We start from the raw sequence: 20166 nt of genomic DNA, 5'->3' as shown, positions 1-20166 counted from the left end.
TACATAAAGGTGTTCATAGTAACCTTGAATAAGCTTTTGTATTTCTGTGGTGTCAGTTGTAATATCTCCCATTTCATTTTTAATTGTGCTTATTTGGATCTTCTCTCTTCTTTTCTTCATCAATTCTGCTAATGGTCTATCAATTTTATTTCTCTTTTCAAAGAATCAGTTTTTTGTTTCATTTATATCTTGTGGGTTTTGTTTGTTTGTTTGTTTCAATTTCATTTAGTTCTGCTCTGATCTTGATTATTTCCTTCCTTTTTATGTGTTTGGGTTTGATTTGTTCTTGTTTTTCTAGTTCCTTGAGGTGTGACCTTAGATTGTCTATTTGTGCTCTTTTAGACTTTTTGATATAGGCATTTAAGGCTATGAACTTTCCTCTTAGCACTACCTTTGCTGTATCCCAGAGGTTTTGATAGGCTGTGTCACTATTACCATTCACTTTGAAGAATTTTTTAATTTCCATTTTGATTTTGCTGTTGACCCAAAGATCATTCAGAAGCAGGTTATTTAATTTCCACGTATTTGCATGGGTTTGAAGGTTCCCTTTGGAGTCGATTTCCAGTTTTATTCCACTGTGTCCTGAGAGAGTGCTTCATATAATTTCAATTGTCTTAAATTTATTGAGACTTGTTTTGTGGCCTATTATATAGTCTATCTTGGAGAAAGTTTCATGCGCTGATGAATAGAATGCATAATCTGTGGTTGTTGAGTAGAATGCTCTATAAATATCTGTTAAGTCCATTTGTTCCAGGGTATAGTTTAAATCCATTGTTTCTTTTCTGACTTTCTGTTAAGAGATCTTCCTGCCTCAGCCTCCAGAGTAGTTAGGATTATAGGAGTGCACTAGCATGCCTGGCTTTTCTGAGAGGATTTTTATTTTATTTTATTTTTTGTCATGAGATGTAGAATATTGTTAAATACTTTACATCTATTTCTTGAGAAGATTATATGGATTTACTTTTATTCTGCTAATATGGTTAGAATTACATGAATTGATTTTGAAATGTTAAATCAGCCCTGCTCCCTGGAATGAACACTACTTGGTCATAGAGCATTATCATTTTTGTATATTGCTAAATTCAATTTGTTAGTATTTTATTAACAATTTTTGCATCCATGTTCATGAGACATGTTGCTTTATAATTTTCTTTTCCTGCAATATCTTTGTCTGGTTTTGATACCAAGATAATACTGGTCTAATAACATGAGTTGAAAAGTCCTCCTTCCCCTATTTTCTGAAAGGTCTCATGTAAAATTGGTATTATTTTTTCCCTAATTATTTGATAAAGTCCTTTGCTGAATCTGTCTGTGGTTATATTTGTGGGAACATTTTAATTACAAATTCAATTTTTTAATAGATATGAGCTTATTGGAGCTATTTCTCTTTGAGTCAATTTTGTTAATTTCTGTCCTTCAAGAAATTGGCCATTTTATCCAAATTATCAAATTTATTGGCAAATAATATTCTTTTGTTATCCTTTTAATGTTGGTAGGATTTCTGGTGATCCCTTTTTTTATTCCTGATATTGATAATTTATGTGTATTTTGTCCTTGATCAGTCTAGCTAGTGATTGATCAATTTAATGGATTTTTTTAAAAAAAGAAACAGCTTTTATTTTCATTCACTTTATGCCTTCCAATTTATTGTTTTCTTTAGTGATTTTTATTATTCCCTTCTTTTAATATGCTTTGTTATATTTTATTTTTCTTCTTTAGTCTTCTTTTTCCATTTTAATTGTAAGGATAGGTCACTGATCTTTCCTAATATAAGAAGTTGAACTATAATTCTTCCTGAGAGCACTGAGTTAGCTGAATCTAATGAATTTTTATATGCACTTTTATTTTCATTCAGTTCAAAACACTTTGTAATTTCCTTTTTGATTTCTTCTTTGATCTGCTGATTATATAGAAGTATGTTATTTATTTTCCAAGTCTTTGGAATTTTCAAATATCTTTCTCCTATTCATTTATTTAATTTAGTATGATTAGAGAATATATGCTGTATAATCTCGATCCTTTTAAATTGGTTATTTGTTTTATGGCCTAGCATATGGTCTATCTTGGTAAATACTGAATACATGTGTGAGATGAATGTGTGTTCTGCTGTTGTTAGGTGAAGTGTTCAATAACTGCGAGTTAGGCTTGGATTAGAAGATAGTGTTGTTTAAGTCTTCTATAGTCCTATTGATTTTTTTTCTACTGGTTCTATCAGTTACTAGAAGAGAAATGCTGAAATCTCCAACTATAATTGTGAATTTGTCCATTTTTCTTTTGTCCACATTTGTTTATTGAAACCGAATCTTGAAGCTCTGTTACTAGGTGAACATACACACATTTAGGAGAGTTTTTCTTCATCCATCGATCCTTTTACCTTTATGAAGTTTTCTTTTGGTCTCTAGCAATACTCCTTTACCTTAAAATCTGTTTGGTTTGACACTAATATGAGCATTCCAGCAATGGTTCTTGTTTACAGGAGAATATTTTCCATTTATAGGTTTAACCTATAGGAAACCATAAATAGGTTTCCATTTATAGGTTTGAAGTCCAATTCATAAATTTTTTAATTTGTGGTTTATGATTATATCTTATCCAAAAATCTTAACTGGGTTCTTGGTTTTCTTAATGAGTTATAAGAGTTCTTTATGCTACATATATTTATATATACATATGTACATGTACATATATATATATATTCTTTGTCAGAGAGATGTTCTGCAAATATTTTTTGCCATTCTGTAGCTTTCTTTTTCATTTTAACAGTATTTTTTTGCAAGTAAAAGTTTTGTCTTCATATTTAAATTGCACAAATTACTAAATAACATATAATTGGGTTTTGTTTTTATATTCAATCTGAAAATATTAATCTCTTTCTATGATCTGGAGTTTTTAGACCACACTGAGCTAATGAATCGTTTGTATGGTTAGGTTAGTTTACCGTCTCGCTGTTTTCTATTTTTCCCACTTGCTTTGTTGTTCTAGTTTTCTTTTTCCGCTTTTCCTGCCTTTTCTCAGACTAAAATTTTTTCATAATTCCATATTATCTGCACTATTCTTTATTAGGTCGACAATGTTTTTCTTTTTTAAGTGATTGCTTTAGGATTTATAATATGTGTACATGTTTAAATTATCACAATCTGCTTTTAATTAGAATTATTTTAATTTATATATAATATATAAATTCAAAAATATAATTTCATTTTCTCCTCTCATTCCTTGTGTTACAATTTTCTTACAATTTACATCTACATATGTTTAAAAACACAATATAGTACTATCTTTTTTTTCAGATGCAATGAATCCTATGGTAAGTGTAGATTTAATTTTTTAAGAAACTGCCAAACTGTTATACAAAGTAGATGTAACATTTTGCATTCCCACTGGCAATATATGAGGGTTCCAGTTTCTCTACATCTTTGTCAACACTTTGAATTGTCAGCCTTTCAATTTAGGACATTTTAATGTGTGTACAGCAGTATTTTGTATTTTCCTAATGACAAATGATGTTGAGTATTTTTTATGAGCTTGTTAGCCATTTATATACCTTGTTTTATGAAATGTCCAAATCTTTTGCTTATTTCTTAACTGGGTTCTTGGTTTTCTTAATGAGTTATAAGAGTTCTTTATGCTACATATATTTATATATACATATGTACATGTACATATATATATATTCTTTGTCAGAGAGATGTTTTGCAAATATTTTTTCCCATTCTGTAGCTTTCTTTTTCATTTTCTTGACAGTATTTTTTTGCAAGTAAAAGTTTTAACTTGGAAGTCCAATTCATAGATTTTTTTATTTGTGGTTTATGATTATGTCTTATCCAAAAATCTTTGCCTAGCCCAAGGTCATAAATATTTTCTCCTACGGTTTCTCCTAAAAAGTTTTATAGTTTTAGTTTCTATGTTGAGGTCTATAATCTATTTTGAATTTTTGTGTGTGTATGGTTTAATGAAAGGACCTAGATTCATTTTCCCCATACAGATATCCAGTTATTTCAGCATAATTTACTCAAAAGACTATCCTTTCTCCATCTAATTTTTACACCATCCTTGAAAATCAATTGACTGTGTGTAATTGTTGTCCTATTTCTGGACTATCATTGCTGTTCCATTAATCTAAATGTCTATTCTTTGTTACTATTGTACTGCCTTGATTACTATAGCTTTATAAACCTTGAAATCAGATGGTGTAAATCCTCCAGGTTTTTATTTTAAAAATTGTTTAGAGATTCTAGATCCTTTGAATTTCCATGTAAATTATTCAGTAAATTTGTCAATTTTAATTGCGTTCATTTTTGGAAGGCATTTTTACTGGATATGGAAACATAAGTTGACACCTTCTTTGGTCAGCATTTTAGAGAGCTAAACCTATTGTCTTTGAACTTGCATAATTTCTGACAAGCAATCTGATGTGATTTTTCTCTTTGTTTCTCTGGATGCTGTGTCTTTGTTCTCTTGCTATTTTTAAGACTCCCTTTTTAACAGTTTTTCAGCAGCTTGATTCTAATGAAACTTGGCAAGGTTTTATTTATGCTTATTTTACTTGGACTTTATTTTGCCTTTTCTATCTGTGAATTTACAGTTTTTTAAATCAAAATTTGGGAAAATTTTGGCCATTTCTTTTTAAAATATTTATTCTGTTTCTTTCCTTCTTCTGGAATTGCAATTGTACATACATTAAGACACTTGATATTTTCTCATGGGTCAAGAGAGATGAATCTTTTTCAGTCTTTATTTCTCTGTGCTGCATTTTGGATACTTTTATCACTATGTCTTTATGTGCCATGATACTGCCTTCCATGGTGTCTAAGTATGCTGTTTATCCCATGCAGCAAATTTTTCATTTAAAAAATTGTTTCATTTTTGTCATTAGTATTTCCATTTGGGTCTTTTTTATGTTTTCCATTTCTGTCCTCATTTTATTCAAGGTTTTATATATATATATATGATGCTCTATATATATTCAGATGCATATATACCAGATAAATAAATATGTGTATATATATCCCATATATATATTTGGTGTGTGTGTATATATATATAGCTCTATATATGGCGATATATAGAGCTATATATAGAGCATCATATACAGATACATATTTTTACATATAGATGTAAAATAAAACATGATAAAACAATAAAACAAATAAAGTATTAACAGACAAGAACTTTAAAATAGCACAAATCACGTATGATTTTTGCCATATTTTTAACTTTGGGTTTATTCTATTGACTGACTTTTCTTCAGCACATGTTTCTCATTTTCCTGCTTCTTCACATATGCAAGATTTTTTTTTACTGGATGTTGTACATTGTAGTTTTACATTTTAGGGTGCTGCATTTTGTTATATCTTTTAGTGTGGATCTAGATTACCTTTACTGCAGTCCTCTTTTAGCCTCACTTTTAAGGTGAGGTTCTTCTAGGTTTCTGCTACATGCATCATATATTCATGAAGGTCTCTTCACTTTGGCTTGTGGGAATTCAGATGATTCCCAGACCTTTGTAAGCTCCAGGGATTGTTCAGTTTACAGCTCCTTCATAGTTGTTTCTCTCTGTGAAATTGCTCACATCCAATGATGTCTTTGTAGACTGACATTCAACCAAAGACTCAATGGAACTCCTATGAAGCTTCCCGGAACAGTTTTCCTGGGTAACCTCTTCCTTCTCGATAATCTGCTCCACAAATCCTAACTGCCTTACCTTCCCCAGATGCCTATTTCTCTCTCCTCAACTCACTGACATCGCCAAACTTTGTTTGGATTTATCTTCCTGTGCATGCTGCAATGGAAATTAACTCCAGGTAGAAAGTCTGGGCAAAGGTACGGCTCAATTCATTTGTTTCTCTTTCTTCAAGGATCACCGTCTCATGCTACCTACTATCAAGTATCATAAAACAGTTATTTCCTCAACTTTATCTAGCTTTCTGGTTGTTTATGGATGAAGGGTGATTATGTATCCCCATTATTTCCCGTGGCCAAACTCTGACATAATTTAGAATGGAGTTTCATTTTAGAAAATCCTGTCATAGGCATGGACAAAGACTTCATGACTAAAACACAAAAAGCAATGGCAAGAAAAGCCAAATTGACAAGTGAGATCTAACTAAACTAAAGGGCTTCTGCACAGCAAAAGAAACTATCATCAGAGTGAACAGGCAACCTACAGAATGGGAGAAAATTTTTGCAATCTATCCATCTGACAAAGGGTTGACATCCAGAATCTACAAGGAACTTAAACAAATTTACAAGAAAAAAACAACCCCATCAAAAAGTGGACAAAAGATATGAACAGACACTTCTCAAAAGAAGACATTTATGTGGCCAACAAATGTATGAAAAAAAGTCATCGTCACTGCTCATTAGAGAAATGCAAATCAAAACGACAATGAGATAGCATCTCATGCAAGTTAGAATGGCAATCATTAAAAAGTCAGGAAACAACAGATGCTGGAGAGGATGTGGAGAAATAGGAATGCTTTTACACTATTGGTGGGAGTGTAAATTAGTTTAACCACTGTGGAAGACAGTGTGGTGGCTCCTCAAGGATCTAGAACCAGAAATACCATTTGACCCAGCAGTCCCATTACTGGGTATATACCCAAAGGATTATAAATCATTCTACTATAAAGACACATGCACACGTGTGTTTATTGCAGCACTATTCACAATATCAAAGACTTGGAACCAACCCAAATGCCCATATGTGGTACATATACACCATGGAATACTATGCAGCCATAAGAAACGATATCATGTCCTTTGTAGGGATACGGATGAAGCTGGAAACCATCATTGTCAGCAAACTAACACAGGAACAGAAAACCAAACACCACATGTTCTCACTCATAAGTGGGAGTTGAACAATGAGAACACATGGACATAGGGAGAGGAACATCACATACCAGGGCCTGTTGGGGGGTAGGGGGCTGGGGAAGGATAGCATTTGGAGAAATACCTAATGTAGATGATTGGTTGATGGGCACAGCAAACCACCATGGCACGTGTATACCTATGTAACAAACCTGCATGTTCTGCACGTGTATCCCAGAACTTAAAGTATAATACAAAAAAAAGAAAATCCTGTCATACTTTTGAAATACAGAAATAAAATTGAAATGTACCTTCTGCTGTAAAAAAATCATAAAAAGCATTTATTATTTGATCTCATATTCTCTGGAGTCCAATTCCTTGTACTAGCCAGAAAAATGAACAAAATTGACCAAGTAAAATTATAATAACTGAGGTTGTTTTGATTTTAAAATATTTAGGGGAGGAAATCAGTCAATATAAATTAGTCACAACTGTTTCTCCACCATTACAGAGTCTCTCCTAACTCTCTTTCCTCTATAACTGACATTGGGGTCCCACTCAGCATGGTAGCAAAGAGAGAGACCTTTGGTCCATGTGCTGTCTTTTGCTGGGATTTTCCCTTCCTTCTCTCATCTTGGATATCCTACACCAGTGCCTTCTGAGGTTTGCCTAGTCTGGTCCTGTCCTATGTTTTTGAGGTGTCATCCATGGATGCCTCTGGATCTTGTCATGCTACCTAGTTCTAAAGTCCCTATAGTGGATTTTGTCTGCTTTACTGATTATCTAAATCTGTGACCCTTGTGGGTGACCCTGCAGCCACCAGCTGATTTTCCTCACCATGACACAGATTGCAGAATTATTTCTAGTGGCCTTGAAACATTTCCTCAGGCATTCCTCTTCTGCCTAGGGGCTACATAGTACCAACACCATTCTAAATACAGGGCTTTGCTAAAGAGTTTACCATATTCCCCCTTCTCTCTCCCAAAGGCACTAGTACCCAATAGATGAGTCAAGTCACTCATACCTATAACTCTCCCATTCTTTTTCTCCAGTTTCTAAATTCTACTTCTCTTAGTGAAAGGGAATTCTCCTTTCTTGTCATAAAGAAACTTCCCCTGCAATATAGTCTCTGTTCTCTTTATGCTTTAGCGTCATGTAAATACAATGCTCTAAGACTTGAAAGGACCAAGCCCACACTTTTGAATGTAAAGGGAAATATGGGAGATTTATAAAACACTTCTGTTCTTTAACAAAGAGTGGCTTTATGACTAGAGTCTTGCAATCGATTAAAAAAATGTCAGCCTGGGGACTCAGAGAAGAATAAAAGACCTGTTTGTTCTGTATCTGCCCTTACCCTGAATCAATACATGCCATTCACCAGGTGATTGACTGATTCAACAAATCAGGCAGCCACTACACACCTAAGGACTAAGGAACAAAAAATAAAGAAAACACTGATTTAATACCTGAAAAATATTATTTTTTTACCTTTTCTATAGTAAATCTTTGCATGAGGATTGACTTCCATCATATCCTTCTCTTTTCTCCTACCATCCACATAGCCTAGTTGTAAAAAATAGTAAGATCTAAGATGCATAGATTACGTGAGGTATGTCAGGCACTGCTCTCATTGTTTTAAACTCATTTAATCCCCACAGCAATGCAGTATAGATTATCATTACCTTCATTTTACAGAATGGAAAGCTGAGGCCCAGAGAGATTAAGTAACTTGCTCAAGATCACACAGACACTTTATCTTGGTTAAATTAGTGAATCTTTAATCCTCAGAATTTTCAGCTATAAAGTAAGGATAACAATTTCAATAATATAAATGAGGTAGTCTGTATAGTATTTCAGCAAAAGCTTCCCAGATCCCAATGGGCTGGGTTCAAATTTTATGTTTCTGAGTTACTGTCTTGTAACCCTGGGTTCCCTGACCTCTCTGTACCTCAGTTGCCTCAACTGTAAAGCAGGAAAGATGATAAGTATATTTTCCTCTGAAGACTATTATGGGGATAAAATAAACAAACATAAGACTTGAACCAAAGGCTAGTACACAGCAAGTGATCAATAAATGTTACTGTTTTCAAAGGCCCACTCTACCTTATCAGAAATCCTGGCACCCTAGCTTATCAGAAATCCTGGCGGCAAGGTGAATTTTGGAATTGGGACTCCTTCACATGTTACACATGGGATAGAGTCCACATGGAATTATGGAGTGTTACCCCAGTGAGGTCACAGAAAACACCATGACCAAACATTAAGACGGCTGCCTCAAAATGCACGAATATTCACTCTAAGTGAGAAAAATAAAGACTAAAAACATCCTCTGGCAGTTCTGTTCAGGTTTTGCTACTGAATCAATCATTGCAAAATGTTAGTTTTCAGAGGCTTTTTATTTCAGAATTTCAGATGGGGTATTTTGGGGTGTATTATTTTATATTATGAGAATTAAAGAAGGTGACCTACGTAAGCCAAGCTAAGTACAATGCCTGGCATATAATAAACTCTCTGTAAGTGTGCATTTGCCATTGATTTGGAAATTAATACTATCAGCATTAGTATTAAGCCCATAAAATAGCTACAATTAAAATAGCATCTTCGTAGTTATTCTACATATTCTCAAAGTCATTTCCCCAGATAACTTCCTGTAAAAGTTTTCAGATTTCCTAATTATATCATATTTTTGGCTGGGCATGAAGTTCATCTATCACCTTTATTTCATTTGCCTTCCTCTGTGACCAGTCCCTTATCTGACTCCCCAGCCTTGTCTCTGTGATAGGATCAGTCACAGTCAAGGAAGCAGTACAGTTTCACAGTAAAAAGGAAGAAAGAAAGAATATAATAATGACTGTCATTTATCGCAAATTTGCCCTGGGGTCTGTGCTAGATACTTTCCATAATTCTCTCATTTAATTCTCCCCACTGCTTACTAAAGCAGGTATTATCACTCTGATTTTACAGATTGAGAAACTGAGACACAGAGAGATTAGATGATTTGCCTAAGGACTTTAGGAAGAAGTCCTTGAAATTGTTCGTGTGTTTTTTTGTCCCCTTCTATGATAAAAGATCTTAGTTTATTCACATTTTCTAAAAGATACACACTGTTCCAAGGTTTAAGAACCACTGAGACTACAGATGCTGTAAAAGTACTTGATATTTGTGCAGACAAATGGGTGCTATTGATTCCCAATTCAGGTGGGATTTATTTACAAGTCTCCCCGTCAGACCTAGGCAGTGTAGCTCCCAGGTCACTCAGCAAAGAGAGGGATTAAAAGACATCCCCAACAGTAACACTTCGCCTATCAGAACCACAAGCTGCAGCCTTAGCTACTTAGACAACCTTCAGCATTTTCCCCACAACTTCTGTTTCATTCACTCCCTAAATCTCATTGTGTACTCTCTCCATTCTCCTCACCAGATTAAAATCTCCTGTTAAACCAGAGGCCATGTCTAATTCCTCTTTCTATCCATCCCCAAACTACAATGTTTTACACATTGTGACTTCTTCATATGTTTTTGATGAAACAGAAACTAAAGCTGTATCTCAAGGGATATCTCAGACGGGCATTTCAACCTCAATTGTGTCCTTATTACCCACAATAAGGACACAATTGAAAGACTGAAATTCAGCTAAGGCTCTTACCTTTCTCTGAGCTCCCAGAAAGTGAGGACTCTAAGATTTCTTGTCAAATAACTGTAAAAGAAAATTTTAAACAGAATAAGTATTTCGTTAGGTAATATCTGCTTGATTACTCCTATCTACCAGTTTCTGAAATAAAAAAATTTGCTCTGCTTTTCCTCCAGTCCCGATATGTGTGAGGTTTGTTTGTTTATTGATTCATTTATTTACTTTATTTCTTAGAGACAGAGTTTTGCTCTATCACCAAGCTGGGTGATAGTGGTATGATCGTAGACTGTAGTGCAGTGGTGCAATTATAATTCTCTGGGCTGAAGCAATCCTCCTGCCTCAGCCTCCCAAGTAGCTAGGATTATAGGTGTGCATCACCACCCCCGGCTAATTAAAAAAAAAAATTATTTTTGTAGAGACGGGGTCTTACTATGTTGACCAGGCTGCATGTGTGAGGTTTAGATGTGTGGAAGTCAGTAGTAGATAGAAACTCTCAAAACCCAAGCCAATTCGAGAATTTTTCTTTTATTTTTGAGATGGAGTTTCACTCTTGTTGCCTAGGCTAAACTGCAATGGCGCAATCCTGGCTCACCGCAACCTTCACCTCTTGGGTTCAAGCGATTCTCCTGTCTCAGCCTCCCGAATAGCTGGGATTACAGATATGTACCACCACGCTTGGTTAATTTTGTATTTTTAATAGAGGCGGGGCTTCTCCATGTTGATCAGGCTGGTCTCGAACTTCCGACCTCAGGTGATCCGCCGACCTCGGCCTCCCAAAGTGCTGGGATTACAGGCGTGAGCCACGACACCCGGCCGCCAATTTGAGAATTTTTTAAAAATAATAATAATCCACAGACAATCCCCCTCATTTCCGTATTTTCTCATATAGCTTTTCTATGAAGCACACATAAAAATGATAGAATAAAAGCTTAGTTATAATGATATGACTTCATCGCAATCAACTGTGGAACATGGACAATAAAATTATTTAATTTGAGTCTTTCTGTTCTCCACAAATGATCTTTGTCCCTTTTCCTTCAGTAAGGAGTTTGTTTGCATGAAAATATGAGTGTTTATAATACACTGGCAGTATTCTTTTTGCTTTCTTCGAAGACAATAAACACTCAAATTTATGTTTCCTTATTCATTGAAGTATTTGCTGGAATCTCATGTTCACATGGAGAAATGTAGTGGCAGAAGAAAGTAGAGGGCGGGAAAGTTCAGGAATGTGTCTAACTTGTTTTTAATTAGACCACGACTCACAGATCAATGAAAATAGAAATGTTTCAAAAGATAATTTCTATATGACTGAGAAAATGTCAATTGTCTAGATGGAAAAATATTATGAAATCTTGTGGAGTGGCTGTAGGAAGAGGCAGGGCACTAAAAGAGGTCCTCAAGCCTCCCTTTGGCGTTACCACTATTATGTGTTATTTGATGTGTCAAACCATATGACCCCCCATTGAAAAATGTGAATAAATTTTGCATTTTTAGTTAATAAGCATTGAGAAATAGAAGGTGTTTCTTTTTATTTTTCTTTTTTCTGTTTCTTAAGGTGATATCTATTTACCTCACTACATATTCTGGGTACCACAAAGATACCAGAGATTTCAAAATAGAAAATGTACGCCTAGCCTTAACATTGGCCCATAAAACTCCTCAAATTGCATCTTGTCACTCTTTTCCAAGTGAGTCCATCAAAAAGGTAATATCAATTTAATCATATATAGTTTTTGTTTTTATAATGAAATAGTCCCAAAAACCTGAGAAAATTCTTAGTTTTTTTCTTTATCTGAGAACCCATTCTATAATAACAATACACTGGATCTTAGCCAAAAGGCCGAGAAGCGACCTATAGTAATAATAGACACATACTGACATATTTCTTAATTTCTGAATAAAAAGCTGAAACTTGGAATAGTGAAATCAATTTTCTAAAGTTAGTAAAGGACAAACATTTTGGAGAAAAAGAATTTCTTTTCACTTTACAAATAATAAATCCAAACTGAATAAGTTAAAGAATTTTTTAAAAATGTAACGAAGTTTAGTTTCTGTTTCATCTTGTGTGCAGTAAACATTAAACTCTAATATATTCTCTTTAATTTTTTAAAATAGATAAAGCTATCAATGTTAAATATTCAGATTGTTACACACTTCTTGTTTGCATATCAACTTTTAAGTTAAATTTTTATTACATAACTAATAAAAAAGAAGGAGCATTAACAATAAAAAAAAAGTGGCACATTCTAGTTTTCCAGTTGAAAGGAAGAGCACTTCCTTTTCTCATGATAACAGAAGCCCCCTGGATGGCTGACTCACATCTGATTAGAATTTGTTTCTCCCTCCAGCAGAGCAGTTATGTTGCTTCTCCCAGCAGCTGATTGGGTCAGTCTTCCTCAGGGTTCTCAGCTGACCCCAGGTTATTACATTCCCAAGGCTGAAGACTTTCCTTTTTTCCAGTACTTAAACTTCACTTCTCTCTTTAGACACGCAGGCTCCTTCCTCTGAGAGGTAGTATAGAAAGACTGCTGAATTATGGCTCTTTCAAACTGAACACTGATCTGTTCTTTTTCATTCCTGGGAGTAAATGGAGAAAGATATGTTCCTGATGTGAATTTGACCTCTGTTGTCTCAGTTAATAGAATGGACTTTTGAAATGTTGCACTAAAAAAATTGTTACAGTTATTGTAGTTCAGCTTTATTTCAAGAAAGCAAGCATGCCATTGGATTGAAAATGGCGAATAACATTGGAAAATAAAAGAATCATTGAACGAGAATTAACTCACTAACCCAGCTTATTTTTAATACTCTAGATATAGATTCTCCAAAAGAATGACATACTTCCCTAGTTTACATAGGAATGGACTAAGGTGTGTTTGGTGAGGGGTCATTTTTGTGGCTTACAACTCTGGAGAGTTATTTTTGCAGCCTGTGGAGCCAGACTGGAGAAATAAAGCTGAAGGTGCTTTGATGTCTAAATTCCATTGATAACTTTTAAGCAAAAAATAACAGTAGAGTGAGCTGTGGAAATAGTAGTGGAAGAGAGGGGATGTTTCAAGAAAAATATTCACACAATTATTTAGCATTGAGCTGATCAAACAAAACAAGATTGTGAGCCATTTTCTTCTATGAAAGAAAAAAGGATGTTTGCATTATTAATTTTTCTTTTCAACTGAGTCCAAGTATGAAGAGTCTAAGGTTGGCTGAATCTTCCTGTCATTCTCCTTCGGAGAAAGTTTCAGTGAGGAATTAAGAAAACCAACAGTAGGGAAAGGAAGCTATTTTAATAGGAATGTGGAAAGCTAGGGAGAAGGAGACAAGAATATAAAACAAAGTCGAAAAGGGAAATACCTCCAAAAATCTAAATTTCTTCTTCTTTGCTAGCCATTTCCACCTCTGACTCAACTCTGGTAAATTAAATGCAGTGGTTTTTAACCAAGCAGAAGCATTGGAACTACTCATGGAGCTCTGGCACCACACAGCTGCCACGATGCCACCCCAGGCTTTCTAAATCAGAATCTCTGGAGGTGGGACATGGGCATGCATCATTTTAAAATATGTTTCATCAGTTGTTCTGAAACATACTACTTTTTTAGTGTGATCCCCATTTACCCCAGGCCTCACCATCCTGTGCTTACCAACAGAACCACAATACCGCATAGCTCAATCTCATGACCCTATGTATAATTGCAGAGTCTCATTTATATATTTCTGTAGTCCCCAAATACATAGAACAGAGTTGGCAAGCACTCCTCCCAGATCTTTCTGCCTGGCATCTCTTGTGGAGGGCTAGCAGAGACACTTGAGAGTGATTCTTAACATTAGCTCCCTGTTCATAGTACCAACACCTACCCCGGTGCAAACCTAAAGTGCAAACCCTCAAGCTGAAACAACATTTATCATTTCAGAACCAGGCTGTGTTATCCCCAGATACAGTGAAAATGGTGCTCTTCCCTAACCTGTATCCTGCTTCATCACTTTGGCCCCTTAGCCACATGATAGGTGCCTCTGTGCCTGGGAAAAAGGAATCTTCAGTGTCCTCCTGCAGCCCCTGCCTCCATCTAGGTTCAGACCGAGACCATAAGACCCATCAGTAAAAGAGACAGCCTCTTGTCCATTTATATCCTTTTACATCTCTACCCCCACACACCCTTTTATTTGAAGACACTTTCCTACTATGTAAATTATTTCACTCAAATCACCTCTTTGAACTTTTAGATGCACCTTTTAAGCAAACACACACCAAAATTTAAAATCCCAGTTTAAATTGAGGTGATATCCTTATTACACATCATTCTTCTAAAATAATACCCTTTCAGCTGGGCGTGGTGGCTCATGCCTGTAATCCCAGCATTTTGGGAGGCCAAGGCGGGCGGATCACGAGGTCAGGATCGAGACCATCCTGGCGAACACTGTGAAACCCTGTCTCTACTAAAAATAAAAAAAAATTAAAAAATAAAAAAAATTAGCCTGACGTGGTGGCAGGCACCTGTAGTCCCAGCTACTCGGGAGGCTGAGGCAGGAGAATGGCGTGAACCCAGGGGGTGGAGCTTGCAGTGAGCCAAGATAGTGCCACTGCATTCCAGCCTGGGCAACAGAGCAAGACTCTGTCTCAAAAAAAAAAAAAAAAAAGAAAGAAAAAAAGAAAATAATACCCTTTCTTTCAATCTACCAAAATCTAGCTAAGTCCAAGGGGATCACATGTGTCAGGTTCAAGCCCCAGCTGAGGTCTGAGGGGAGTAGGTGGATGCGGCACAGTGAGCTAGAAGAACAGTCGAGAGACAGCAGGTAGATGAGACATGACTTTATTCAGCAGGTCCTTCACAGTGTCAGTGTTACATTTATACACCTTACAAAGCATAGTGGCTGAGAACCAGGTGATGAGCTTCTCTATGCTATGTCTACATAGCTGTGATTATATAAAGCATGGAAATGTGCACCTGCACTCCAATCCTGCTGAGTCATGCAGGATGTTTACCTCTGCCTATGCCTGCCTGGCTGCAGCAAAGCCTTGTTCCTTACAACATGGTCTTAGATCAAGTGAGTTGATAAATGTCAACCTCTATAGTTATCCAGAAAATGCAGTTAGCATCTTCATTTTCAAACTCAAGGCTCAAGAACCCTTGGGATTGCCACATGGATAAGGGGAGAAAAAAGGGGTTGAGTGGGCATTTGATAGAATATGTATTCTCAGATCTACAATCCAAAAAAAAAAAAAAAAAGAAACCTATTTGAAAAACTCCCTGTATCATGGCAGCAGTTCACAATCTCCTTCCCCATCCTTTGCTCCCTGCCTCATTTCCACTTCCCAAATCCTCTTGTTAGGATTTTTCATCTTTGCAAATGACTCCACCATTCAGCCAGTTCTTCAAGTCAAACACTGGTTGTCAAATTTGGCTCTTTTGTCTCTTTCTCCTCTCCTCCAACAACAAATCTATAACCAGTCCCATCAGTTCTATACTCTAAATTTCTACTGATTTTATTTCTTTCTCTTCATCTCGACTGACTCTAATCCAGGCTGACATCATGACTTGCTGAGACTAATGCAATAAGCCACAGCTAATTTTCTGATATCTACATTTATACCCTGAAAATGTTTTATCTGGTACAATCAGGGCAATTTTTAAAAATATCTGCTTCTTCTGCCCTTAAAAATTTTTAAATCTTCCTAAATCCTCTGAATGTCAGAGTTTTCAACTATAAGTTGGGGATAATGATTCCTAAATTGATGGTTATTGTAAGAATTTGAAAGATTGTAAAATATATGCATAGAGAATGTGTATATAAAAAGCCTAATGCTGTACTTCACTTGGCATATGTCAGAAAGTATTATGCTTATCTTTTTTCTTTCTAAGGCAGCCGAGGACATGGGACTCAACGGAGAAACAAAGTTCATTTTAGCTCTAAACTTCTATGATTCTATGTCATGCAAAGAAGCTGGGATGTACCTAAATTTTAAATTTGATGTCATTTTTTTGTTGTTGTTTTTCCATTGGTAATAAAATTCAGAACCAGAGGGACACAAATATGATTCATATCAGGTTACGTCAAAGGTGATAAAAGTCACACTTGTCTTCATACCTTGCTCTGCCAGCCCCAGTTCTGTCATCTTTTGTTCTGCTGGCTCATGGGTTGCTGATGGATTGTTCAGGCTGAGGGGTCAAAAGAAGAGAGTCAGAGTTTCAATTAAGTCACCTTAAAACAAATTCACATAAGAGATTTCATATAAGCACCTCTCATCTCATCTGTGCCTCACTTTTGCTTTTTATTTCTTTTTTTTATTATTATTATTATACTTTAAGTTCTAGGGTACATGTGCATAACGTGCAGGTTTGTTACATATGTATACTTGTGTCATGTTGGTGTGCTGCACCCATCAACTCGTCGGCACCCATCAGCTCATCATTTACATCAGGTATAACTCCCAATGCAATCCTTCCCTCCTCCCCACTCCCCATAATAGGCCCCAGTGTGTGATGTTCCCCTTCCCGAGTCCAAGTGATCTCTGGTGGCTAATGCCTGTAATCCCAGCACTTTGGGAGACCAAGGCAGGTGGATCACCTGAGGTCAGGAGTTCGAGACCAGCCTGGCAAACATGGCAAAACCCCACCTCTACTAAAAATACAAAAATCAGCTGACGGTGGTGGCAGGCCCCTGTAATCCCAGCTACTTGGGGGGCTGAGGCAGGAGAATTGCTTGAACCCAGGAGGCAGAGGTTGCAGTGAGCCAAGAGCTTACCATTGCACTCCAGCCTGGGCAACAAGAGAGAGATTCCATCTCAAAAATAAAATTAAATTAAATTAAAAAGTAAGGTAAGCATGTTTGAAAGTAATATTCATTTTTATCACTCATTTTGATACTATTCTTTATAAAAGTAATCATAAAATTATTTCCTAATTGAGATATTAATATATAAAATTTTATGTAGTGAAAAACTACTTTCTACATAAATCTGACTTAGCTATACATTTAACGTTAAGCAAAGGCATTGCCTATTCTTGAGACTACCAGCTATGCCTAATAACATAACCACAAACATGTGCAGAACAATTATACTGTTTAAAATGCTTTCATATACATTACCATTTATGATTTAACCAAATATAGTTATGGACTTCAGTATATTCTTTTGAATTGGTCAAAATGTAGAAAACACCCCAAAACTATATTCATATCTCAAGTAACTCTTATTAGCATTTTGCTGATAAATAAATAGAGCATTTTACCAGAACAATAAACATAGGTTTTAAACAAATATATAAGAAAAATGATTTCTCATTTGAAGATAAAAATGCACATACCATGGCTAATATGAATCTTATTTCATTCACCATTTTAAATATATAAAATACAACCTGCACTATAACCTGAATGGGGTCACCCAGGGCACTGGCCAGATAGCACAAGGCTTGGGGACTAGAGCCTGACATGTTAAAACCAGGTTAGGAATTCCGCAAGAAGGAGCCAAAACTCAGAAAGGAAATGGAAGGTCCAAATCGTTGGTCTTAAAAAGCATGAAAAGTCATGGTTGTAGAAACCAAGTATGAACAGCAGAACCAAAGCCTGGATCAGAGCTGGCAATGAGAATATAATCCAAGGGGCAAATAATAGGTAGAAGTGGACTGGAATGGGAGCATGCAGAAAGTCCTGGGATTACTGGGTATGGAATTAGAGTGTGAGTTGTACACCTTCATCATTCAGCTGGTACCAAGGCATGAGGGTAGCCCTTACTTAAAGATGCATGTAGGAGAAGAGAGATAATATAGACCAAGTCTTTTTTTTTTTTTTTTTTTTTTTTTTTTTGAGGCGGAGTCTCGCTCTGTCACCCAGGCTGGAGTGCAGTGGCCGGATCTCAGCTCACTGCAAGCTCCGCCTCCCGGGTTCACGCCATTCTCCTGCCCCAGCCTCCGGAGTAGCTGGGACTACAGGCGCCCGCCACCTCTCCCGGCTACTTTTTTGTATTTTTTTAGTAGAGACGGGGTTTCATCGTGTTAGCCAGGATGGTCTCGATTTCACGACCTCGTGATCCGCCCGTCTCGGCCTCCCAAAGTGCTGGGATTACAGGCTTGAGCCACCGCGCCCGGCCTAGGCCAAGTCTTGTTAATTTTAACTATATACCTCGTTATGTTGTTGTTAAAATGCAATTCTAAGAGATTTTCTTTTCTTTCTTTTTCATTTTTCCTTTTTTTTTTCTTCTTGATACATGGTCTTTTTGATACACTCTGTCACCCAGGCTGATCATAGCTCACTGTTACCTCAAACTCCTAGGCTTAAGCAATCCTCCCACCTCAGTCTCCCAAGCAGCTGATACTACAGACATGTGCCACCACACCTGGTTAATTTTTTGTAGAGATGGGGTCTTGTTATATTGCCCAGGCTGGGAGATTTGATTTCTTATCCAGAATGTTTTAGAGTAGTCATGCAATTGCTGACTGCTTCTTATTGATCTGAAATACTCAAACTAAGATTTTTAGGAATCACATTCTGTAATTAATATTTATAAGTGGTTGGGCTCAGTGGCTCACACCTGTAATCCCAGCACTTTAGAGGGCAGAGGCAGGCGGGTTGCCGTAGGTCAGGAGTTTGAGATCAGCCTGGCTAACATAGTGAAACCTGGTCTCTACTAAAAACACTAAAATTAGCTGGGCGTGGTGGGGCATGCCCGTAGTCCCAGCTACTCGGGAGGCTGAGGCAGGAGAATTGCTTCAACCCAAGAGGCAGAGGTTGTAGTGAGCCGAGACTGTGCCACTGCACTCCAGCCTGGGCAACAGAGCAAGACTCTGTCTCAAAAAAAAAGAAAAAAAAAAAGTAAGTAATTATATATAAGTACTTAGAATGATTATTAAATATATACTAAATTAAAAGAAAATTATTTACATGTCATTTTGAAGACACTGAAACTTAAATTCTTCATTTTGATAGACAAGAAGAAAAAAGTATTTTATAAAAGCAGCAGACCTAGCAGTTTGACTGGCAAATGATAAATATTAAAAATTATTTGTTGATTGAACAGTGAACTATTTCTGATTTGTTGTGATTTAGAATAGGTCCTTTAAAAGTCTTATCACGGCACTTTTAGGAAGTAAAGAAATAATTACTACATTGTGATGTAACTTTTTGTTGTTGTTCTCCTTTTTACCTACATGTGTTGATATAATTTCAGCACAGCCATTTACATGATTCGGAAATCTGACTTTAATTATACACATAAGGTCTTCTGAAACTAAGAACTGTGCTTTATTGTCCCTCCTTTTAGTTCTCACAAAGGATGTTTCTGCCTTGTGTTACTTTTGATTTGTCAAACATACATTTTTCTGAAATATCAAACTGTGTTTTGTGAAGTTAAAGGAACATAACTCTCCTTTAGAGGATGTCAGTTGGTACAGGAAAAATGACATGGTAAAATGGCTGCTCAAAGGTAAGTTTTCAAAATGCGTATCTCTATTGACTCTGTGAATTAACTTGATCCACAAATCAAACTCCAGAACTAGTAGCAAGAAATAAACTGAAGGGCATGTAAAAGGAATAGAAACATGCTTAGATCTCAAGGGAAATTTTAGGAAAAATGTATAACACTACTAAGGGCCTGAAAAATCAAAAGCGGTACTTTACTGCAACTTGACACCAACGTGTGTCTTGAATTAAATATTTGAAATAGCATTGTTATTCAGAGGCAAGTATGTAGATGAAAAAGAAAAGGTAAAATTCCCCCAACTAGTACT

At 36.1% G+C, this 20166-nt stretch overlaps 1 long non-coding RNA gene across 1 annotated transcript in view; it reads right to left on the bottom strand.

Moving 5' to 3' along the window:
* Positions 1–10395: 10395 nt before the first annotated feature.
* The window catches only part of LOC106998479 (uncharacterized), a 72220-nt gene continuing 62449 nt past the window's right edge, over positions 10396–20166 (bottom strand). The window contains exons 2-3 of the long non-coding RNA XR_013417289.1: positions 16526–16596; positions 10396–10510 (exon numbers count right to left, since the gene is read on the bottom strand). This is a non-coding gene — a long non-coding RNA (uncharacterized LOC106998479). The remainder of the gene's footprint in view (positions 10511–16525; positions 16597–20166) is intronic.

The sequence above is a fragment of the Macaca mulatta genome, chromosome 5 (assembly GCF_049350105.2).
Source record: "Macaca mulatta isolate MMU2019108-1 chromosome 5, T2T-MMU8v2.0, whole genome shotgun sequence".
In the NCBI taxonomy this organism is placed as follows: Eukaryota; Metazoa; Chordata; class Mammalia; order Primates; family Cercopithecidae; genus Macaca; species Macaca mulatta.
Note: the sequence above shows the minus strand (reverse complement) of the source record. Positions and strands in the feature narration are given on the sequence as shown.